The sequence below is a fragment of the Mytilus californianus genome, unplaced genomic scaffold (genome assembly GCF_021869535.1).
Source record: "Mytilus californianus isolate M0D057914Y unplaced genomic scaffold, xbMytCali1.0.p SCAF_5, whole genome shotgun sequence".
NCBI classification, from domain to species: domain Eukaryota; kingdom Metazoa; phylum Mollusca; class Bivalvia; order Mytilida; family Mytilidae; genus Mytilus; species Mytilus californianus.
Genome location: NW_026262701.1, coordinates 168,793 through 195,334, shown reverse-complemented (window position 1 = coordinate 195,334; position 26,542 = coordinate 168,793). Strand labels below are relative to the sequence as shown.

General features: G+C 39.8%; 1 long non-coding RNA gene across 1 annotated transcript; it reads right to left on the bottom strand.

Moving 5' to 3' along the window:
- Positions 1–2,480: 2,480 nt before the first annotated feature.
- Positions 2,481–26,542, bottom strand: LOC127701007 (uncharacterized). The gene is made up of 4 exons (XR_007981794.1): positions 26,407–26,542; positions 13,509–13,625; positions 6,631–6,744; positions 2,481–2,600 (listed from the first exon to the last, which is right to left on the bottom strand). It is a non-coding gene; the product is annotated as an uncharacterized LOC127701007 (long non-coding RNA).

Below are 26,542 nucleotides of genomic sequence, written 5' to 3'. Positions count from 1 at the left end.
AGAACAATGATCTAGATCTTTAGGAATGGATCTTATAATTTAATATGGAGCCATAGTATAGGACCCCTACACGGTAACAAAAAAAAACAAGCTTGAAAGGATACAATGTCAAGCGGCATAATCTATCACCAGAGATTACAAGTCAAAAGAGAATGGACTAGATACGTCTCTAAAATGCTTGCTGAACTGGAACTACAGAGACGAACAAAGCGTTGAAGCCAGAAGTTAATATTTATGTAAAAAGTAGTTGAGGGGCTGATTCCCGCTATTGAACCATACTGTCATTCTATAATATCATTGCGTAAGTATTTCTGTATTGGCCTTGTTATTGGTCCATGTCTTGGGTGTATTGGTCTGAGGCGAAGCGGAAGGCCAATACTGCTGGCCGAGGACCAATTATAAGGCCAATACAGAAATACACGTAATAGAATCTTTATTAATTAACTACAGTGTTACAATATTTTTTTTATTTCATTTCACAAGAGATAAACATTTTTACCTTGAAGTGGAACTATCCAAATCTCGGTTTCCTTTTATAAGATGCAATATCTAATGATTCGGTGCTGTTTGATTGCTGGCCGAGAACCAATAATAAGGCCAATACAGAAATACACGTAATAGTATCTTTATTAATTAACTACAGTGTTACAATATTTTTTTAATTTCATTTCACAAGAGATAAACATTTTTACCTTGAAGTGGAACTATCCAAATCTCAGTTTCTTTTTATATAATGATTCGGTGCCGTTTGAAGTATCTTCAGCCTTTTCTCATCTGATGAATTTTTCTACCCTTTCCAGTCACTATAAAGTGTTACAACTTTAATTTAGACACAACACATAAATAGTAATTGGAAAGGTACTGCCATTGCACGTGTAATGCAAATATATTTAAAAAAAAAAATAATGTAAGAGTTGAAATTGATACAACTATCCTTAAGCCAATTGACCAAAGAACGAAGGTTTGCACAATTACAGAATGCATATGGTTCGGGTTTAAAAATAAACGACCGTTTGAATACAAAACATGGATGCGACAGTAAACAGCAAAAATCGATTTGTACCATCGACATGATGAAATTATGAGGTCGTCAAGAAATGAACTTTGTGATAATTTACTCGTTCCCCAAACCTGAAATAATCCCATCGTCTACTTTCAAAATGCTTTTTAAATGAATGGGACCGTCTTTAACCTAAAATATATGCCATACTGAACGTTTCAGCTTGTTTATGGTGAGTAAACCTGCGTCTTACAAACAACTGTTTACTTTCAGTTTGAGTTTATGGTGACTTACGATCTAAAAACTAGAGACGTTCCGAAATCCTGTTTTGTAAACAAAGATTCATACGCACCGCGTGGGTATAACCGTATTACTAATTTCCGATTTTTAAAATCTTCGTAAATCTGGATAAAGACCAGTTTCTATCCAATGGATATCAAAATGATTCCGATTTTCACTTTTTTTAATGATTGTAAAGTTGAAATGGCATGAAAGGCTGACATTATTGAGGAGAACTATTTTGTCTAGCGGTTGCTGATCATTGGAGGGTAAAAAGTCCAACACCATCACAAAAGGGATCTATTTATCATGTATACATACCGATTGTTTACGATTGTAAGACATGTGCATAAAAGTGAAAGCTCGAATAAATATGAAAAATATAACAAAGGGATAGCTCCAAATACCATTTAAAAACAAAAAACATATGGACAGGTCAAGATATCTTTTTGGTAAATAAAATAAAGTATGTAAACTGGTTCCCGACCGACTACAACACTTTGTTCGAGTGAAGCGTAATACAAGCAGATTCCAGTTAGTATGTAAAATAGTAAATATGAAACCGAGTGCGGTAGGCGGAGGCAATAATCGACTGCCGTAAGTTCTGGTCAATGATATCGGAAACATGCCGCTGATAGCGTCATTTTCCAAAAACCGCAAATATTATATGTACAATGTATGCATGCTAAACAAATTTCTTGGTAGAGAGGTCTATACACTTCCTCTCAAATATGACTACCTTCATATGTATATAGATATAAAAATATGTGGTTTGAGTGCCAATGAGACAACTCTCCATCCAAGTCACAATTGGTAAAAGTAAACCATTATAGGTCAAAGTACGGCCTTCAACACAGAGCCAAGGCTCACACCTAACAGCAAGCAATAAAGGGCCTTTCAGACAGGAAAATCAATGGTCGAAGATATATAAAAATTGAGAAACAATTATTAACCACATAAAAAAGCCCACTGATATAGGGAAGGTGCAAACAAATGCACTGGGTTTAAACGTTTTACCTGGCACCAACCTTCACCCTAACCTGATACAGTGGTTCATGGATTTAAACTATTATTGATCTTTATCGAAAATATATGAACACTTCCATGACTTCAGTTGTAATATCTTTTTTTGAAAAGCCATACCTTCCAAAATAAATGTTTCTCACCCCTTACTAATATGCACAGATGACAAATATTTCAGTTATGTTTTAGTCAACTTTAATTTTCAAATAAATAACAACAAAAATGAATTAAATTAATGTCAAAGATTTGATTCCAAACTATGTTTCTTCTTTCTTGCATGCTGAAGTTGTTTTCTTATCTGTAAATATAGATTGAAATAAAATATTAATTTACATGGCATTTATGAGTTTGTTTATTAATAATTTCAGCCTTAAAAAAAATTCACAACAGTATCTACTTATAGGTGTATTATCTGTTCCTGATATGAATTCCAACATATAGTATTACACTGTACTATCTTTGCATAACTGAACTAAAGCAAAAATGAAAATCAATAAAAGAACAGAGTTCCAATGTCCCCAATGTTGCATATATCTTATCTATTAAATACAAGGGAAATACCTCAATAAATGGTAAATGTGTTCATGTGACACAGATATCATATAAATTCATAAAGGGACATAACTGAAGAACATGTAAAAGCGATGCTACCCAAATTTGTACTTGATCAGAGTTTTGTGGTAATAAGTATGGTGTATAAGTTTCATAACATTTTGTCAAGGCAAACTCAAGTTAGTGAACTGAAAGGAAAATTTCAGCAATTTTTCCATTTTTAGCTCACCTGGCCCGAAGGGCCAAGTGAGCTTTTCTCATCACTTTGCGTCCGTCGTCCGTCGTCGTCGTCCGGCGTCGTCTGTTAACTTTTACAAAAATCTTCTCCTCTGAAACTACTGGGTCAAATTTAACCAAACTTGGTCACAATCATCATTGGGGTAACTTGTTTAAAAAATGTGTCCGGTGATCCGGTCAACCAACCAAGATGGCCGCCATGGCTAAAAATAGAACATAGGGGTAAAATGTAGATTTTGGCTTATATCTCTGAAACCAAAGCATTTAGAGCAAATCTGACTTGGTTAAATTGTTTATCAGGTCAAGATCTATCTGCCCTGAAATTTTCAGATGAATCGGAGAACCAGTTGTTGGGTTGCTGTCACTAAATTGGTAATTTTAAGAAAATTTTGTAGTTTTTGGTTATTATTTTGAATATTATTATAGATAGAGATAAACTGTAAACATCATAATGTTCAGCAAAGTAAGATCTACAAATAAGTTAACATGACCAAAATGGTCAGTTGACCTCTTAAGGAGTAATTGCCCTTTATAGTCAATTTTTAACATTTTTTTTCTAAATTTTTGTAATCTTTCACAAAAATCTTCTCCTCTGAAGCTACCAAGACTAATTTAACCAAACTTGTCCGCAATCGTCATTATGGTATCTAGTTTAAAAAATTTGTCCGATGACCCCGCCTTCCAACTATCATGGCCGACTTGGTTAAAAATAGAACATAGGGGTAAAATGCAGTTTTTGGTTATATCTCTGAAACTAAAGCATGTAAAACAAATCTGACAGGTGGCAAAAATGTTCATCAGATTTAGATTTATCTGCCCTGAAATTTTCAGACGAATCCGATAACCCGTTGTTGGGTTGCTGCCCCTGAGTTAGTAGTTTCACAAAAAATTTTGCAGTTTTTTGTTATTATCTTAGATATCATTATAATATCTAATATCTAATACTATTAATTATGATTTTAACCTTATTTTACATGATCCAAAGCATCAGTAAATACAGGTGAGCGACACAGGCTCTTGAGAGCCTCTAGTTTAAAGGGTCCTAATATAGATATATTACAAGAAGATGTGGTATGAGTGCCAATGAGACAACTCTCACTCCAAGTCACAATTTGAAAAAGAAAACTAGAGGCTCTAAAGAGCCTGTGTCGCTCACCTTGGTCTATGTGCAAATTAAACAAAGGACACAGATGGATTCATGACAAAATTGTGTTTTGGTGATGGTGATGTGTTTGTAGATCTTAATTTACTGAACATTCTTGCTTCTAACAATTATCTCTATCTATAATGCACTTTGCCAAGTAGTTACAGAGGAAAATATTTTGTAAAAATTTACCAAAATTTATGAAAATTGTAAAAAAATGACTGTAAATGGCAATAACTCCTTAATGGGTCAATTGACCATTTTGATCATGTTGACTTATATGTAGGTCTTACTTTACTGTACATTATTGCTGTTTACAGTTTATCTCTATCTATAATAATATTGAAGATAATTACTAAAAAGCTGCAAAATTTTCGAAAATTACCAATTCAGAGGCAGCAACCCAACAACGGGTTGTCTGATTCATCTGAAAATTTCAGGGCAGATAGATTGTGACATAATGAACATTTTTCCCCCCATGTCAGATTTATTCTTTATGCTTTGGTTTCAGAGATATGAGCCAAAAACTGCATTTTACCCTATGTACTATTTTTAGCCATGTCGGCCATCTTGGTTTGCGAGCGGATTCTTCGGACACATTTTTTAAACTAAATACCCTAATGATGATTGTGGACAAGTTTTGTTAAATTTGTCTAAGTAGTTTTTGAGGAGAAGATTTTTGTAAAAGATTACAAAAATTTAAGAAAAATTGTTAAAAATTGACTATAAAGGGCAATAATTCCTTAAGAGGTCAACTGACCATTTTGGTCACGTTGGCTTAATTGTAGGTCTTACTTTGCTGTACATTATTGCTGTTTACAGTTTATCTCTATCTATAACAATATACAAGATAATAACCAAAAACGGCAAAATTTCCTAAAAATTAACCATTCAGGGGCAGCAACCCAACAACGGGTTGTCGGATTAATCTGAAAATTTCAGAGCAGATAGATCTTATCCTGATAAACAATTTTACCACATGTCCGATTTGCTCTAAATGCTTTGGTTTCAGAGATATAAGCCAAAACCTACATTTTACCCCTATGTTCTATTTTTAGCCATGGCGGCCATCTTGGTTGATTGGCCGGGTCACCGGACACATTTTTAAAACTATATATCCCAATGATGATTGTGGCCAAGTTTGGTTTAATTTGACCCAGTAGTTTCAGAGGAGAAGATTTTTGTAAAAGTTTACGACGACGGATGCCAAGTGATGAGAAAAGCTCACTTGGACTTTGGGCCAGGTGAGCTAAAAACATTATAGGTCAAAGTCAAGCTTCAACACGAAGCCTTAACTCACACAGAACAGTAGGCTATAAAGGGCCTCAAAAATGATTAGTGTAAAACCATTCAAAAGGGAAAACCAGCTGTCTAATCTATGTAAAAAACAAGAAACATTTCAATTCTAGAACATTAAAAGTGACACCACCAAAATTCAATCTTGCTCTGTTTTTTGTGGTAATAAGTATTGTGTATAAGTTTCATAACATTTGGTTGAGGCTAACTTAAAATGACTTAAGTTAGAAAACAGAAACGGAAAATTCAGCAGTTTCCATATTTGTAAAGGGGCATACCTCTAGAACGGTTAAAATGACACCAACAAGATTTTTTTATTAGATGTTAGTGGCTTTGAACTAGCTGCCAGTAACTGTGAGTACTCTCAGATCTGCACTTAGTGTCTTTTTGTTGTTGGGATAAATATACAAGTACTTAGCCATGTCTACTCTGTGTCGTATTTCTATTTGTATCCATTTGATGAGTTAAGCCTTTTTCAACTGATTTTTATAGTTTGTTCTTATGTTGTACTGTCACACCACTGTCCCAGGTTAGAGGGAGGGTTTGGATCTCGCTTACATGTTGAACCCCACCCCCACACATTCTGTATGTATGTGCCTGTCCCAAGTCAGGAGCCTCTTATTCAGTGGTTGATGCTTGTTGATATGTTACATATTTTTTTTCGTTAATTTTTTTATTCATAAATTAGGCTGTTTGTTTTCTCGTTTGAATTGTTTTACATTTGTCATTTCAGGGCCTTTTATAGCTGACTATGCGGTATGGGGTTTGCTCATTGCTGAAGGTTGTACGGTAAACTATAATTGTTAATTTCTGTGTCATTTGGTCTCTTGTGGAGAGTTGTCTCATTGGCAATCATACCACATCTTCTTTTTTTATATTTGGGACATTAAAGGAAACAATTCTTTTAAAAATATTTGATCTGCAATGATTTTCAAACTTGTCTAAAATATTGATGACATAAACCTTAACATAAATTTCATAAAAATCTGGTATGAATTGTACACATTAGAGCACTCATAAGGCAATTTTCCATATAATGAATGTTTCCAAGGGGCATACATTATCTATATATATGTTAATAGTTAAGTCTTTTAAATACCTTAAACAAACAGCCTTCAAGTTCCTCAGGCATGTCAGGAAACACTTTCTAGTAAATAAGATATGTCCTATCCCCATTGATTCATTCTCTGGATTTTATATGCAAAATATTCCCCTGAAAAAAAAATATATGATTACTAATTCATGTGATCATGCATACTCCGACTTCTCTTGAACTGAATTTTACTGTGCGTATTGTTATGCGTTTACTTTTCTACATTGGCTAGAGGTATAGGGGGAGGATTGAGATCTCAAAAAACATGTTTAACCCCGCCACATGTTTGCGCCTGTCCCAAGTCAGGAGCCTCTAGCCTTTGTTAGTCTTGTATGGTTTTTAATTTTATTTTCTTGTGTATAATTCAGAGTTTAGTATGACGTCCATTATCACTGAACTTGTATACATATTTGTTTAGGGGCCAGCAGAAGGACGCCTCCGGGTACGGGAGTTGATCGCTACATTGGAGACCTATTGGTGACCTTCTGCTGTTGTCTGTTCTATGGTCGGGTTGTTGTCTCTTTGACACATTCCCCATTTCCATTCTCAATTTTATACTAATATGTTGTTGAATAACTCATTGACATTGGAAACAAATGTATTGCATTACTTATCAATGCTTATTATTAATACATGTACTTTGACCAAGAGGATACTATTCTGTGGAAAAGTTTCATTTTTTTCACAATAAATATATATTTTGCATACATGTACAAAAACTTTTTCATTAATCTCAGGGATACAACTTCCAGTGCATACATGTACATGTTTTCCAGCTGGAACTCATTCACTTTACTGAAATAGTTAGTTTGGAAGAAATTTTACAATTGCTATATATATATGTTGTACATGTCATATAGTAGTAATGCATTAATAAGTAATTGGTAGGAATAACACATGTTAGAAAATATTTTTAAACATTTTTACTCAGCCATCATGGTCATGGAAAATTAAACCCACTACCATGGAAAAATTGACACACTTAGAAACTATATATACCTCAATATTGACCTGCCCAAGAGCTACCTGAATATCAAGTTATTGCGGCATTTAAACTACATGTACAAATGCATGTATCCAGTGACGGATCCAGACATTTTCATAAGGGGGCCCGCTCCGGACATGCTTTAGTGATTCCATAGATATAATTAGCCAAATCTTTCCCACAAAAAATGGGGAGGGGGGCAGGCCCCCGTCCCCCTTAAAAAACACCTCTGGTATCTAAAAACTAAGAGGCTCTAAAGAGCCTGTGTCGCTCACCTTGGTCTATGTGCATATTGAACAAAGGACAGAGATGGATTCATGGCAAAATTGTGTTTTGGGTGATGGTGATGTGTTTGTAGATTTACAAAATTTATGAAAATTGTTAAAAATTTACTGTAAAGGGCAATAACTCCTTACGGGGTAAATTGACCATTTTAGTCATATTGACTTATTTGTAGGTCTTACTTTGCTGTACATTATTGCTGTTTACAGTTTATCTCTATCTATAATAATATTCAATAAAAACCAAAAGCTGCAAAATTTTCTTAAAATTACCAATTCAGGGGCAGCAACCCAACAACCAGTTGCCTGAATGATCTGAAAATTTCAGGGCATATAGATTTTGACCTGATAAACAATAACCTGTCAGATTTGCTCTAAATGCTTTGGTTTCAGAGATATGAGCCAAAAACTGCATTTTACCCTATGTACTATTTTTAGCCATGTCAGCCATCTAGATTCGCGGGCGTGGTCATCGGACACAATTTTAAAACTACATACCCTAATGATGATTGTGAACAATTTGGTTAAATTTGTCTTTGTAGTTTCAGAGGAGAAGATTTTTGTAAAAGATTACAAAAATTTACGAAAAATTGTTAAAAATTGACTATAATGGGCATTAACTCCTTAAGGATGTATTCTTCTGACATTGCAGTCTCGTTGAAATCTCGTTCTGGAATTATTTCCAAAACATTTGATACTAGTGTAAAGTATCAATGAATTTTAAAAATATAATAGTCAAACATAACTCTGTGAAAAAATTGTGTATGAACAATGCATAGTTTTTGAGTAATCTAGTTTTCAAATTTTACGACCAATCAAGTCAGTCTTTTTAGCCAAAATTTTGAGAAAATGGGTGAGGGGTACAAAAAATGATTTTACAAGAATCATATACATCCCATATCATTTTTGTCGTTTCAAATTTCTTAGATATGTATTTTTTCAATCATTTATAACAAAAAAGTTGAAGTAACATGAGTAATATGCATTTTGTTCTTAAAACTGAGAAAAATCACAAATTTTCAAAATTGACGGCATGGTAAATTTGACACAAAAAAAGCATCAAAATATGATAAAACTTTCTTATATTAACACCTACCTATAGTTTTTTAAAGTTAAATTTATTCAGATTGGTCCACTTCATCTTTATTGAAAGTATGAAAAAAAGTTTAATTGTGGAACTGTAATTGTTTTCACGATAATAGCCCAAAAATAGTTAAAAATTGATGAAAAATGGGAAAATCATCAAAATTGGAAATTTTCAAAGGGCCGTAGCAAAAAAAGAAGTGCACCACCATATGATTTTTTCTTCACCAATTATTTTTTTACAGTCTTATAAACCCAAAAATCAGGTTAAGAAAAAAAGTTTAATTCTAGAAATTTTTGGCTCCTCAGAGGTGTACATCCTTAAGGGGTCAACTGACCAAATCAACTGACCATTTTGGTCATGTTGACTTATTTGTAGATCTTACTTTGTTGAACATTAATGCTGTTAAAAGTTTATCTCTATCTATAATAATATTCAAGACAAGAGGCTCTCAAGAGCCTGAATCGCTCACCTTGATTTTTTGGCATTTATCTTTCGTTTAAGAGTCCAATTTCATCGTAGTTTGTTTTTTTGGTTTAATGTATATTAATAGGTGTTTGAAAATGCAGTTTTTTGTCATACTTTCTTTGGTTTCTGAAATATAAGCCAAAAACTGCATTTTACCCCTATGTTCTATTTTTAGCCATGGCGGCCATGTTTTTTGACGAAACAGAAAATAAAACACAAACTTTATTCTAGACACCCTAAGGATCATTCAGCTTAAGTTTAGTTGGAATTGGTTCAGTGGTTTCAGAAAAGAAGATTCTTTAAAGTTAGAAAACATGATAAACAAATGTAAAATTGTCCTTAAAGGGCAATAACTCTTTAAGGGGTCAATTGACAATTTTGTTCATGTAAAACTTATTTGTAGATCTTACTTTGCTGAACACATTTGCTGTTTACAGTTTATCTTTATCATTAATACTATTCAAGATAATAACCAAAAACTGCAAAATTTCCTTAAAATTACCAATTTAGTGGCAGCAACCCAACAATGGGTTATTAGATTCATCTGAAAATTTCAGGGCTGATAGAACATTACCTTATGAACACTTTAACCACTGTCAGATTTGCTCTAACTGCTTTGGTTTTTGAGATATAAGCCTGTAAACAAAAAACTTATATACAGGTTGTTTTTACCTGTCATAAGTAACAAACCAAATTAAGATACTAAGGACAGGTGATTGACATGTTCAGGTACAATGCACATAGGCTTAGCTATTGAAAGGTTAATCTTTGCATCATCAATCTTAGCGATAATTCTACTTTTCCAATAGTACATATCTATCTATATTCCAGAGGTTAGCATAGAACAAACATTAAACAAAAATATTTTAAACAGGTAACCCCCTCCCGAAAACTGTAATCAAAGTATGAGACAAATATTAGTAATTTTTCTAATAAGAATGCGTAACAATCAAAGACATTGTTGAATTACGTTTGTTTTGTTTTTTACTGATAGGGTCAAGAATTTTAATGACTGCATATCTGATTCATGTTTGAATTGACGTGATAGAATACAAACTTTAGCATGTACCAAGATGATGGCAAGAAGATTTTCCCATACGATTGAAATGTGTTAAAATAGAGTTAGTTTCCGATTTAGTTTCAGGAATGTCGATTTCCTTCCCTGTGCATTGTAAACACCTCTTTGCACTTTTTGTAAGTTATCTTTAATCTCATGTTTAAGCTGAAAAAAGGAAGGAAGGTAACATTAAAACCTGACCTTTAAACTTCCTTTCGAAATAGGAAGCCTCTCTCTACTTTTTTTTTAAATTATACTAGACATATTGTTATCTATGGTATTCACAGAAATGTATAAAATGGAAATTGGAAAGTATACTTCCTTGTAGGAAAATAAGAAAATAATATATGCATTTGTTTAATCTCCAAATGACATGTGACCTCAATCATACGCAGGAACTCGTGTGGTTTGTGATGCAATATATGAAAAAAACAATTGGTCTTGCTTTATTTCATAAAAACAATGGTCATATAGCTATATATATATGTAGGGATATATCCTTCTTTGTACAATTCACTCTGATTCAAACAAAAAATTCTCTGAAACCGACATTATCAAGATGCTTGATTTCTTGATTGACAACATATTTGTTACGTTTGGAGGACGTGTTTTTCAACAAACAATCGGCATTCCCATGAGAACCAACTGTGCTCCTCTTCTTGCCGGTTCTTTCTTTTATTTTGAGGCTGACTTCATACAGGAACTTCTTGGGAAGAAAGAAATGTGAGAATTAACATTTAACTTCACTTTCCGCTATATAGATGATGTTTTCTCACTTAAATAATTCAAAATTTGGTGACTATGTTAAACGCATCTATCCCATCAAACTTGAGATAAAGGATACAACAAATACAGCTACGTCTGCCTCATATCTTAACCTACATCTAGAAATTGACAACGAGCGTCGTGAAAACAAAACCTTACGACAAAAGAGATTATTTCTGCTTCCCAATTGTTAACCATTTCTATGTAGCAACATTTAAACGCGTCTGCATACGGAGTATATATCTCCCGGTTGATACGATATTCCAGGGGTTGTATTGCCTATCTGATTTCCTTGATAGAGGGTCGCTGCTCACAAGAAAGCTATCAAACCAAGAGTTCCAAGAGGTAAAATGTTGAAATCTTCCATTCGCAAATTTTACGGACGCCATCACGAGTTGGTTGACCGTTATGGAATATCTGTTTCACAGATGACGACGGATATGTTCCAATTGTCGTAACTATAATCAAGTCCTCTTTTACCCGAATGTGACCTACCGATAAGACTTATCACCGGGTTTTTGTACTTACATGAGCAACACGACGGGTGCAACATGTGGAGCAGGATCTGCTTACCCTTCCGGAGCAACTGAGATCGCCCCTAGTTTATTGGTGGGGTTCGTGTTGCTCAGTCTTCAGTGTTTTATGTTGTGTTTTGTATACTTTGTTATACATTTGTGTTTTTCTTTATTTGCTATGGCGTTATCATTTTATTTTCAATTTATGAGTTTGAAGGTCCCTTTGGTAATTTTCGCCTCTCTTTAACAAAGTATGCATGATTATGTTTCCTTGATTCAAAGTAATGAAAAGGCTCCCTTTTTAACCTAACTTAAACTTGTATATCCTGAATGATATATAGGGAGTTGTGCTAACGAATATAATTTTCGTTTCACCATAAAAAAAATAGGTTTAATAACACGCGATAATTGGATGCAGACCTGACATCAAAATCTATAAATTTTTTTTTTTATTTTTTTTAATTAATGATATTTCAAACCCAATTGAAGTGAACCGTGCTTGTAGCAATTTAAGTACAACGATTTATACATTTGAAACTATTTATATCACCGATTGAAATACCACCCTTAAGTCTGATTTCTTATGATCATGTCACAGCTGAACCTGGATATGTTAGAATTGTTTTAACCACGTTCTCATCATCTTTTGCGCAAATGACATCACCAAATGAGACTCATCACCGACTTTGTACTTAAGATAAGTAACACAACAGGTGCCACTAGTTGAGCAGGAGCTACTTACACTTCAGGAGACCTCAGACCACCCCCTTGTATTTTGTTTGGTTCATGTTGCTTAGTCTTTAGTCTTCTATGTAGCAGTTTGTGATTTTGTTTGTCTTTTCTTCGTATGTCGTGATTTTACAATGACATTGTCAGTTTATCTCGATTTATTAGTTTTGAATGTCCCCTTTGTATCTTCCGCCTTTTTTTAGACACTAGTATTTACAGTTAGATTGACAATGTGATCGAAAACATCATTGTCCTCAGTCTAATTGTGAAAACGTACACACGAAAAATCTATCTAGTTAAGTTGGTATGTTTCTGTATCCTTGGGGGATTTTTATGTATTAAGGACACAAATAAACACAAATAATGAGTTTTGATGTAATATTTTCTCTCAATAAAAATAATATCTGTTACTCCCATTGACAATAAACAAGAAAAAGAGAGTAATTATCAAACTGGACATGTGCATAGGATTGTTTTTTAAAATAAAAATGGTTAAAATATCATTCCAGAACATGAATATTGCACTGAAACGTTTTATTGGAGTATATTTGGGTATATTGGGGTAAAAAGTCATTTTGTGATCACCCCCACTAATAATATTATAGATATGGATTTTCTTTATGGACCATAACTCTGGACTAAATCATCAGACCGGAATACCATTCAAACTTGATCTATAAAAATTTATAACAAACATTAAATCAATATCTTTAAGAACGAAGAAAAAAGTGTGGAAAACTGATTTGCCTGATGGATGGACAGACAGACGGACGGAGTGCAAACCTAAAGTCCCCATCAACTTCATCGGTAGGGGACTTAATTAAAAGCAAATTACAAAATCAAGATTCTTTATTCAAAGCAAATTTATTACATGTAAGAGTAAGCAATTTTTCTTCTTAACATTTATTTAAGGTACAAAAATGTAGCAGGATAAGCAGTAAACCTTCACCCCCAATCCCAACTTTGGGAACACTGATAATTTTTGTTTATGAATACTTACATATCTGTTTCTAGCTGCAGCACATGTCTGAATTCTAATTTCTTGTGTACTTCATTTTACTCCTTTAGCCTTTCCAGTCCTGGGGCAATTTGCCAAATTTTTCATTTCTTGTGAATCCTAGTAGAAATGAAATATTAAAATAATAGTTGTGTGTTCCCTTCTATAATTCCTTTAATTATTCCAATTAATTAGAAAAATCAATTATCATTTATAATGAATTTATCTGTTCAACTGTTGCAAATATTTTCCAATCATGTTCATTGATGTTTGTTCAGGTAGGAAACTTACAATGACTTAAGTATGTTTGAATTTTAAACAACTATTTTTAAGAAAAATTCTTTATTTAAGTATATATTACATGTACTTCCAAAATCATATCATCAGCATATGATATCATGTTTAATGTTACATGCAATCTTCACGATTAACCACAAGCTGTCAACTTACATGTAAATATATATATTCAAGATGCAGATCCAGGATTTTCAAAAAGGGGGTCCTGAGGCCCCCGAAACTAGCACAATGTTTGGACATGTTGGAGTGGAACATGTAAAATATTCTATGCATTAACCTTATATGTTGCAGCACTGTTAAAAGGGGGGGGGGCTAAAATTGATGGGTTTTAGTTTGTAATTTTCTAAAAAAAAAATAAACACATATTAATTTTATTTATATATCTATTCTAGGGCATGCATGGCATGTAATATACCTTAAGATTTTTCCAGATAAACAGATTAGCTTGTACTGATCATGCTGAAAGTAAATTTTGAGATGAAAACAGCAATTTTTGTTAAAGGTTCCACAGGAGGAACTATAAATCATTGTTAATAGCACAAATAAACCAATTTCAAGCCTGCAGACGCAACCCAACTTGAACACACTTCCTCATTGTTGAAGGCCTTACAGTGACCTATACTTTCTAATTTCTGTGCCATTTGGTCTCTTGAGAAGAGTTGTCTCATTGGCAATCATACCATGCCATGTCACTTCTTTTTTATATTCCACAGACTTCATTCTTTCTGAAACACAAAATGCATTTAACTTTTAAATATCTAATGGATGACAGGCCTTAAAACTTTCCAAACTGCACAGGTACATGTAAGTCTGTACACAGAAGAGTTTTTGAGGTGTAAAACAGTGAATACACTGATAGAATGTGTAACTGTTTTCCGAGTGTGGCTATCAACGATGGCTGTTCCGACCTAAGGATTCTCTTAGATAGAACGATTAATTATTTGCACTTACAAGGCTGTCTGCTTTCTTTTGGTTGTCGACGTTGAGAGAGTGCGCATGTGCCGGTATTTCTGGACATCCGGATTAGGGCCAGGTTAAACCGGGAACCAGCACTACACTCCCCCCTGTTTCGTTTGAAGGGCCCCAACCAAGATCAAGAGGTGACATACCGCCATCCTGTTTGACTGGGCCCTAACAAAATTCAATGCTCAGGACTGTGCTGGCGCCAGTTCTAGGATTTACATCCTCTCACATCTGTCTTGAAAATTAAAAACCACCCCCCACCCATCTGATTTAGTCTGAATCCCATATTTCAAAAACTACCCAGCACTTAAACTAAAAGGACAATGACAAGCCTTCCTGGCACACATCAAACAATAATACTGTGAAATGTCTGTATTAACAATTAACGTATTTACAATATGTACACACTGTCTATTATTATATATATAGTCCTTCCCTCTCTACACCCTTAGGCCATAAAACCTAAGGGCATTCATCCCACCCTCTTGAAGAACTACATCCACCGTCGCTCCCTGTCTGATCGAAGCTATCCTTTTCGACACCTCTGCCAGGTACCTGGGGTGACCATACCCGGCCTGTGGAACCCAATCGGGCCTGAAGTAAGGAGCATCCGATTCCAGAAGGAGGCGGTCCCGGGGTATCCTGGCTACCGCCAACTTCTGCTCCTCACTGAAGGCTTTCACCGATCCTGTGAATCCGAAGTGAACCCCTGGGAAATTGTCCAACCATAGTTTTGCTTGCTCCCAGCCTCCATCGAAACAATGTAGGTGGATAGGGTGACCGCTTTTTAGACTAGCCCTACACTGCCTCATACACTGAATGTGGGCCTGGGCACTATGGACATCATCCTTACCTCCTCTCACATGGAGTACCACAGGAACTCCTCCCGGTGATGCTATTGCTAGGACCCATCTTAGGGTGCTAATCTGGATCTGAGGCCGAGGGGCTCCCATCGAGAAGTCTAGACCAACCTCTCCAAGGACCCGTAATTTCCCAGCCTTGAGTAGGGTTTCAAGTCTATAGGCTCTCTCATCATCCAGTTCTCGTGCCTTCTTCGGGTGCACCCCCATAGCAACCACCCAGCTCTGGTCTTGTACCTCGAGCTCCTTGTCTGATGGCCATGTTAAGGGGTCGCAGAAATTGATGACCCCTCCTCTTACATCAACGTCATATAGTTGGCTACTTGGCAGCCTCATCTCCATGTACTGTCTAACATTTGGCCTACCCGGAAGATTGGTTTTAGCCCAAGCCTATCCAGGTGGAAGTGGGCGTCAACAGTAATGGGCCTGGGCCTTGACACTACGGTTTCCAACCTTGGGGAAGCTCCCCAGCTAGCAGAAGCTTGCCTGTGGCTCTTAACTGGACCAATTCTCCCCTGTGACAAGAGAGGGTTCACAGGGTACATCTCACGAAGTTCTTGACCTCTCCTCTCTCCAATTCAGGACATAATTAAGATCTGTGCCCTCCAGTGAATTAATACCCCTGGAGAATTAACGGGGACCAGAGTAAATTGAGATGGTAAAGACCATCCACCAGCAGCACATACTTCCCTCATTGGTCCCATCTCCACTTGCTCAACAATCCTGGGCCAGTTTTTCATCTGTCGATTGACCCAGGCAGCTAAACCCCAAATGTCAACTCTTCCCAAAATCATTTTTGACCGGGTCTGGAGGGCCTCAAACCGGGCTTTAACCAAAAGGTTAGATCTGAGCCCTCCCGACGGTTCCTGGAAAATTTCCACAAGATGTTCTCCCCTGATGTGTGGTTCTATATTGATGCCCCTAACATTACAACCATCTACAGGACACAATATAAACCCATCCTCCTCGTCTTTAGGAGACTGGAATGCAACTGGACTAAATGGTTTGTCTGTACGGGACAGCGCTGGACGTGGAATTGAAGGCCTACCATTTCCACAAGACTGCCCCAGGGTCCGTCTGGTTTCCGTACTGTTTTTCTGAGACTTCTGGCTTAGCCCATTTTCTTGCATTTCTCTAAGAAATGCCCTTCGCCTTCGCTCAGCCCGTTTCCAGTTCTCTTTTGCCCTTTTCTCTGGACCCTTGGCCCTTTGCTTGCTGGAGTTAGAGCCTGCTTTGGAGGTACCACCTGCAGGTCCCACTGTCCGTGTAGGGTCATGATAAACTGTTACCCAACGCTGGACAGGGGACTTGGGCCTTGATTCTGCCTGTCTGGCCGTTCCCTCTGGACCCTTTGGGATACAAACGGATTTCATCATGACGCTTCTTGGGGGTGATCTGTCTCCCTCCAAATCACTTTGAGTGTCTGTCCACTCGCTACGTGGCGAGGTCCTGGCCAAACGTGCCTCGGACCATCTTTCAGGAGCCTTGCCCCTTTTCCTTCCCCGGCTGGTCTCTTGGGGGCTTTGGGACTGTTCTCTAAAGGTCCTCTCCCTCCTACCTGAACGGTCAAGGTCTCTCCTGGAGAGTCTCTTTGTTAAGGCTGGTCGTCTGGACCCTGCCCCTCTGTTCCCTGCATCTTTGTCTTTCTTCTTCTCAGCCTGCTCCCTCCCAAACTTCCAATCATTGTTTCTTTTAGAACTCCCTTCGTCGCTTGCACTGCTCATCTTGCTTGAAGTTCTGAAAAATACAGGTGTATCCAACCTTACTCATCACTTCAAATGAGTGAGCAAGTTCCCTTACCCAACCTCCCCTCCCCCTTTTTTCTCATCAACTAACCCCTCAACTCTTTTGTAGGACGCCGGTAACGTACGCTCCTACGGAGTTTAATGGGAGTTGAGGTCGCACCCTTTTTTTCCTTGGCCTCTTTGCAAGTTTGGCATAGGTATTCCCCTAGTTCTTCAGCCTCTTGCGGTGAAATACCCACACACCTCCCATGGAACCATTCTGTGCATCCATCGCACCCAACCATAAACTCCCCTATATCTGGACCCTTGCAGATGCAGTACAATTCTTCCTGAGAGCTTGCAAGGCCGGGTTTAAAATCTTCTACCCCTGACTGTGTTCCCTCTATTTTGTGAGTGGGTCTACTTATTTCAGAGCCCTCCTCACCCTTCCCTACGCCTGAATCTTGTAAAAGATCTGGTGTGGGTGGATTGTCATCCCGGGTCTGTTTAGGAGTTTGTTCTGGGTTATCTAAGGTATCCTTTTCTACCCATTCGTTCCCCTGTTCCAGTCTCTTCTTTTCCTTAACCAACCAAGGAGGGAGTACCCGATCTTTACAGATCTTTAACCTATCGTGATTGGCTGTTACCAACAATTTTTTCATTTTCACCTTGTACAAGTAGACGGAAACCTTCTGCAACACAATCCCGGGGCCCTTCCATACAGGACAGAGTTTCTTGCTTTTCCCTGGGGTTGTGGCGGTATCTAATTGGTACACCAGATCCCCCACGTTGTACTGGCGTAGATTTACCCGCAAGTCACAATCCCTCTTACTCCTAAGTTGGCTAGTCTTTATGTTTTGTCTGGCAACCTCATGAGCTGCCTGCATAGCCTCGACTAATTCTGCCACATACCCATCCAAGTCTGGCGGGCTCACATCCCTGGGGGGTCTAAACATTAACTCGGCTGGGGTGTTAACTTCCCTCCCTAGCATAAGCTTATTAGCCGTAAACCCTGTTGTTTTATTAACTGATGCCCTAATTGCTCCCGCCAATTTGGCAATGTTCTCGTCCCATGCCTTTTGAGTGGTTCCCACAAAGCACCTAACTGCGGCCATTAGGGTTCGATTGAACCGCTCCACCTGCCCATTTGCACAAGGACGATATGGGGTTGTACGGGCCTTATGAATGTGCAGTACTTCACACACAGCCCTGAAGAGTTGGCTTTCAAAATTTCTACCCTGATCGGTAAAGATTTCAAACGGGTACCCAAAGCGACAGAAAAACTCATTGACCGCTGCCCTTGCAGTCACTTCGGCAGTCTGGGACGGAAGGGGGACACACTCAACCCATTTGCTAAATTGGTCTACCATCATGAGCACATTCTCATTCCCTCTCTCCGTCCTGGGGAGGGGTCCGATAAAATCCAGATGGACTCTCTCCATCGGATAACCAGAGTGGTAAAGGATTTGGGGACACCGAGCAGACCTAGTAGCCTTCTTGTTCTGGCTACAGTGTTTACAACTTGCTACATATCTCTCAACATCTGCCCCAAGCCCGTGCCAATAGTAACTCTGTTTTATTTTTTCCCTTGTCCGCTCGGCACCTTGGTGGCCCGCGGACGGAATGTCATGGCACAACTCCAGAATCTCATTCCTCCTTTCCATTGGAACAACTAAACGAGGGTTATCCCCTTTCGTAGGAATGAGAATCACCTCTCCCCGGTCTGTCATCGTGAATCTAGACCTATTCACCCAATAAAACTTTGCATGGGGACTACTACGGAAAATTTCTCCTTGCGGCGGGTCACCCTCATCCTTCAGCACTTTTACCAACCACTTTAATTCCGGGTCCTTACCCTGACTCTCACAAATCTCATCTACTGCATAATTCCCCAAACCAACACCATATTCATCCTGAACAACCTGAATGGACATCTCCCCTGTATCTGGAGAAACAATCACATTCCCGTCGGCCACAAGTATCATTACCCTTGAAACATGAATTTCATCCAAATCTTGACCTCGGCTACTGGCCTGGCCCTGAACCCTCCTGACTTTTAGTTTGGGTGTTACCTTGGAAGCGAGGGGCACAACATAGTCTACATCCTCCGCAAACCCAGACCACTGCCTATGGGCCTTTGCACAGTATTTACAACCTTTACATGGGAGATCGGACAATTCTACCTCCGTAGAGAACCCCGGGCATGGTAGTTCTGTGGGGATTCTGGAAAGTCCATCAGCGTTCCCATGTTTTACACCCTGCCTGTGTTGGACTGTCATATGGTACTGGCTAAGTTCCTCCATCCACCTAGCCAATTGCCCCTCTGGGTTCCTGAACCTAAGGAGCCATGTGAGACTCGAATGATCAGTCCTCACTACGAATGGACGACCCGCCAAATAATGACGAAACTGGCGGGTGAACCTCACAATAGCCAATAGTTCCTTGCGGGTTGTACAGTAACGTTGCTGCTCTGGGGCCAGTGTTAAACTTGAATACGCAACAACCCTCTCTTTCCCTTCCTGGACCTGTATCAGCTCAGCTCCCAAACTTTTATCGGAGGCATCACAGTCCAAGATAAAGGGATCCGTGCCATTCGGTAGGGCCAGTACGGGTGCTGAGGTCAAGGCCATTTTCAATTTTTCGAAGGACTCTTGTTGTTCAGTTTCCCACCTGAATGGTCTTTTACCTGTGACCTCTTGGAGGGGAACAGCTATTTTTGAATATGCCTGAATAAAGGATCGATGGTAATTGGCAAAGCCCAAGAACCTCTCGATATCTTTACTATTGTTAGGGGTAGGCCAATTTTTAACATCCTCAATATAGCCTGGACCTATCTCCATACCACCTTCTCCTACTACCCTCCCCAGAAACTCCACTTTCATTTGAAACAACTCACACTTTTTCGGTTTGAGTTTGAGCCCATATTCCCTGAATCTTTGCAACACCGCCCTCAGATTGGTGAAGTGGGCCTCTAGAGTTTGGCCTAATACCAAGATATCATCTAAGAACGCCAAGACTATGTCCCCACGTGAGCCCCCGTAGGACCAGATTCACAACTCTTGCGTACGTGGCCGGACTGTTACACAAACCAAACGCCATCCTGGCGAATTCAAACAGCCCGTACTTTGAAATGAACGCTGTCTTAGATCGATCTTGTTCCCGAATCTTAATCTGCCAATACGCAGAATTAGCGTCAAGTTTCGAATACCACTGGTTTCCCGCCAAAGTATCCAGACACTCCCCGATCAGGGGCAAGGGGTACACGTCCTTAACCGTACAGGAATTAACGGCTCTGTAATCAATGCACCACCTGACCCCACCATCTTTCTTTCGAACCAAGACTGGAGCAGAGCACCACTCCGACACTGAAGGTTGGATCACCCCCGCCTCGAGCATTCGCTTCAAGTGGGCTTCCTCCTCTTGAGCAAACCCCACAGGCGTTCGCCTCATTCGCTGCTTAATGGGTGGGTGGTCCCCTGTATCAATGTGGTGTTCAATGAGGGAGAAGTTGCCCAAGTCAAATTCATTGGCCGCAAAAACATCGCCAAAGTCCGACAACAGAGAAGCTAACTGCTTTTGACCATCTGTATCTAGATTGGCTTTTGACTTGTTGAATAGATCTTTCATGTGATTGGGCACACCCTCCTCAACCAATGAATTATCCTCTCCTTGAACCTTGCAAACCCAGGGGTTATTCCCCTGGGCCAACTCAATCTCCTTGCCCGGTAGTATTTCAACTTCAACCGCCCGGGCTATCATCTCATTCTCTGGGATCGTCACGTGCTTATCCGAAACATTCATCAAACAAATAATAGGGCTACGCCCCGGGGCCTGTAAAGTTCTGGGGACTAACAGTTCATCATGGGTACAGGCCTCAACCACATACCCTGACAACTCCTCACTAAGATTACATGATAGCCTCATAACTGAATTCGGGGGAACAACGACCGTCCTATCCAAGACTACATTAGCTTCACGAGGGACTTGTCCCACCGCGCCAGATGTCATGGGGATAACTTCATCTCCAATTTTCAAATGCCCTTCTAACATATCCAATGCCACTCCCCTTTCTCTCAACAGATCAAAGCCCAAAAGCATGTCATCTGAGATGGGAGCTACATAGATATTTGCTTCCATCACTCGTGCACCCAACTGAATTACAGTGGGTCCCACAACATATCCATTCATTTGCATACCCCTACCCGCCGTGTGCATTATGACCTCCTTAAGAACGGGTGGTACAGCCTTCAGGGACTTGTACACTTCCTCTGAAATAAGTGTCACCTCTACAGCAGTGTCTACAACTGCAAACAAACTCTGCCCTTGAACCTTCACAGGTACCCTAAAAACTGAACCAGAACGAAGTCGACAGACTGTAACAACGCCCTCTACATTCTCAGGATCACCTTCACTGTATTGCATGCCTGTCACCAGAGTGTTATCTAGTTCACTACCCGAGATCTCGTCACCAGGTTCCCTAGTTGCTTCACTATACCCGGGGGGAGGGTCATCTTCAATCTCGGAAATCCCGTCCCCTGTCGAGTCTGACCAATTTCCAGACTGTTCAGTATTTGGACCAACTTTTCCCCATTCAATCGTCTTGCATGAGTTGTCAAAGAAATGTTTCCCGGGGTCTTCACTTCGAGTAGACTCTGGCTCATGTGCCCCGAAATCATATGACCCCTTGACCTGCTCTGAAACCTGTGGTGTATCCTGACGTACACACCTGACCTCGCTCACACTATCACACGAAGAACCTATTTGACAAATCAAATCTGACTTTTTAGCTTCAACTGATTCCTCGTCATAACGAAGACTGACAGGGGAGTCCAAATTCATGTATTCCTCTGAATCCAAATGCTGGGCATATGAAATGTACTTTGCTGGTATTATACCCTCCTCATTCCCTGAACACAAAATAAGTCCACTGGGAGCCCGGAAAAACTTGAAACCGTCCTGCTGAGCCTCCTTTATATCGACTTGAATGATTACTTCCCAATGCGACTTTAGACTATCTGGGACCTGGGTACTGAAATGAATGTGAACCCGGCCCATCCTATTTATTCCCATGCCAACTATCCCGTCCCATCCTAACATACTGGTGCAGTGGTATGCTCTTGTTACCTCACCCTGCTTAATCAATACAAGGTCAGAATCATGTATGGGAATGGAGTGACCATGATTTGCCTTAATCTTTAGTCGACCTGTTTTATCATCTGTTGACAATCCAAACCTTTTATTGTCGTCCAATCTTACCGCCCTACAAATATCTTCAACCGAGTACCCCTTTAGACCAGGTTGACAACTCAAGATTTCATCAACAAAAAGGTACCCTCCCGATTGGACCTCATAATTGTATTTCTGGGCCCCATGTCTTAAGATATAGGCCAAAGTCTTTGACAAATGGCGATCCGCCTGACGAGGGGCAATGCCCGCTCCCTCACTCTCTGTTGAGGTTGAGTCAGATCCCACATTACCCCCTAGATTTCCTTCCTCCCTACTACTTTCTAAATCATCTCCCTCCCCTGTGATGTTTCTTTTAGCTTTGGGGGCATACATGTAAGAAGCATTGGTTCCGGTAACCCCACGTCAGATAAAGGTTCAGTCCCACTATCAACAGTGTTGTATCTGAATGTTACATCCATGGCTGGAACACCCTGGTCTGTGGGGTTCTCTACTACTCCCCTTACCCCATTCTCTGTGGTTTCGCCCTTAGTGAGACCTGTATCTATTGGGAACTGGCTCTGGCCTCTCGAGCAGCTCCGTTCATGTTTAAAGCCTCCTTTGAGGCAGCTCTAACCTGGTCTGCGATGGTCACAGCTTTTTCCCTATTCCTCATGGGACAGTCCCTCTTCATATGCCCAGGGCGGTCACAATGAAAGCAATTCGCCCGGGACCCTGGGGATGGACTGCGGGAAGGGGACCTCCGAAATTTGGGGCAATCCCGCTTAAAATGGTTTTGGGAACCACAGCTGTAACATTCCATCCTCGCTGGAGATTGATTTCTCCCAGCTGGTTGGCTAGGAGCAGGGGCTTGAATTACAATCTTTTTAAGTTCAGACAGTAAGTCTGACTGCATCTTATCAATCTTGTCTTCTACCCTCTCTATGTCTACCTTCCAAGGGGTCTCTGATTCCCTCTTGGATGGTAAAGTGGTAGCTGAAACAGTGGGGGTCATAACTTCCGGTTCATACGAGTACCCCCTATTAAGGTTTGCCTGTCTCACTTCCCTTTTAGGACCCCTACCATAGATGGCCTGTTGGTTGTGTTGGAACCATTTCATTTTATCAATGGCCTCCTCAATACTTTTTGGACGGACATTTGAGGCTGCAGTCCCCGCCTCCTTGTCAGACACACCCTGACACAACCTGAGGACAGCCTGCTGGTACATGTGTTCCTCAGGTAGGTCCCTGAATGCCTTTGTAGCAAGGGATAGTACCCTGTCAGCCCAGTCTTCCAGACTTTGGTCTGCCTGTTGACGGGCAATCTGAAATTGGACCTGAGCGGTTTCTGGTAACTCTTTATATCCGAAACGCTTTTCAAACTTTTCGATCATATCCGTGAATGACATGTGTTTATTTCTGTCGGTCAACATTGCGTAATATTCACTGGCCTTACCCTCTAAGCACCAACAAATTTGATCCTTACACTCCTGTGGGGACCATTCATATACCTCCGCATACCGTGAAAATTTCACATAAAAGGCTTTCCAATTTGATTTTCCATCATACTTTAAAGTTTTGGGTGCATGGTCAACTTTTTTATGTGGCTGGGACCCCTGCACCCTTGACCTTGCTTGAATTCCTGATGGCGGCCCTTGATTGTACGGTGTGAAATCTACTTGTACCTGGTTTTGTGTTGCATTTGGATGTGTCTGGTTATGATCTATGCCATACCTGTAATCTTGCCCCCTGCCATTTTGTCCTGAATGTGGGGCTGTATTGGACCTTACTTGGACTGAGCCTTCCTCATATGGTGTACCTGAATACTGTACCCTTGCCCGCATGGGTTGTGGCCCTACACGGTAAGGTGTTGTAGTTCTGCCGCTTATCTGTGTATTCATCTGACCCACATCATAATGGTTTGAGGGTGGGGCTTCGTTTAAGTGTGGAAGGGGGGGCCTTAAATTTTTCCGATTCCTGGGTCCTTTTGATCTTTGGCTGGCCCTCCCTTGTTGGTGTTTTTCATACCCACTTCTTGGTGTCTCACCGGGTCTCCACGAATTCTGATCCTCACCATCTTGGTGGTATGGTGCTGGGGAGAAGCCCTGGGACTCATCAAGATTAGCCCCGGGATGAGATGGACCCCCATAACCTTGTTGTTGGTATCCAGTATTTGAATTTTGGGATGGTGGATACCACTCCCCTTTTACATTACCTGTGTGCCCCTTCTAATCATGAGCCTGGGACCTGTACCTGTTGTCCCTCTGGGCGGGGTTTAATTGGGACTTATATGTGTATGGGGTATCCTGCCCGCCATACGCCCCCTGGGGCTCAATATCCCATGGCACACTGTCATCATCCGATTCCCCTAAAAAGGCGGAATTCATAAGACCAGGGTCCCCTGGGGTCTGTATGTCTGACCACCCTTGTTCCTGTTTTACTAGGAAGGGGGCTCCCCTCATTGATGGTGTTCTCGCCCTGGCCACCCTGTCCACCCTCTGCAACATTTCATCATACTCCCTACGGTCATGAGTGGTCGGGCCGTTGGTAGGGGGGCCTGTATGGTAATCAACAGGCCGGGAAAAGTCTACCCTGTCTAGGAGGTTGAATGTTACCCTCAAATAACTAATACCCGACAGGTCGCCCTCTGTGATGAACCCTTTCCCCTCTCTAATATCTAATATCTGTTCCGCTATGCGGGGCCCAACCCCTGGGAGGGTCAACAACTCTTGGTAGGAGCACTGGTTTATATTTACCCGTGCCATTGTTTACCTTTTGGTGTATATGGGTGGGCAAGTGTTATGACAAATTATTTTATTTCAAAATAAATAACAATACACAAATACAATTGCTTACCGTTTGGTGTGTATGGGTGGGCAATTGTTAGGACAACTTTATTTTATTTCAAAATAAATAACAACAATATTATACACAAAGACAATTTGCAGTTGGTTGTTGTTTCTGCAAAATCCGCCTTGTTTGACAAGTTGATGGCGGCAACAAGTACCTGATGTTACTATCGGTGATGTTAAATAAGTTTAATTGGGCCTCAGTGTCACGTACACTTGGCAAATTCAAAAAAAATGTTGAAAAAATCAATGTTGTTTACCGGGAATGAACTTCCGGTGATGCACTTCGGGACAAGAACTGGATCCGCGGGAGGTAATTCTTGGCCCGGGAACCAGTACAAACTCAAAGTGGAAATTTAAATAAAAAAAAACAATCTAAAAATTGACAAACCGCCAATCTATCTGACCCTTGAATAGCTTTCTACCCCGAAAACTACCAAATTATCCCTTTTCCTTCCCTGAGTCAAAACTGTCTCATCCCTGAATCAAAACCCGATCCCCTGATGCAGACAACTTTCTCAGAAAGAAAACCCGAAAAATACGTTTTTATCAAGGCCCGCTTTTTGCCGCAGCGCCAATGATAGAATGTGTAACTGTTTTCCGAGTGTGGCTATCAACGATGGCTGTTCCGACCTAAGGATTCTCTTAGATAGAACGATTTATTATTTGCACTTACAAGGCTGTCTGCTTTCTTTTGGTTGTCGACGTTGAGAGAGTGCGCATGTGCCGGTATTTCTGGACATCCGGATTAGGGCCAGGTTAAACCGGGAACCAGCACTACAACACTATACAGCCACTTTTGTCCGTTTGTGATGATGAACCTTAACCCATTTAATGAGTTGTCAGACCTATTTGCAATCGCATTTTCCACTTTTTCATAAGTGGGGCGAGTTTGTAAACAAGAGAGGGGCGATGTTTTAGAAGGTTGGACGAGTTGGTGAAAAAGTGGGGGTTTTTCAATGGGGCGAGTTGTTATAAATGGATTCTAACTGCATGAAATTATTGAAAGGTGGAAATAAAAATATCTCTATCTGTAAACAAATTACCTTTTCTTCGTTCTCCTTAACGATGCTATCATATCTATCTTTATCTAACTCTGGAAACTGGTCAAGATGCGTTTTCACTGGTGACATTTTTACTGTAAGTGTTGCTGTATCTTTCACTTCCGGTATGACGTATTTT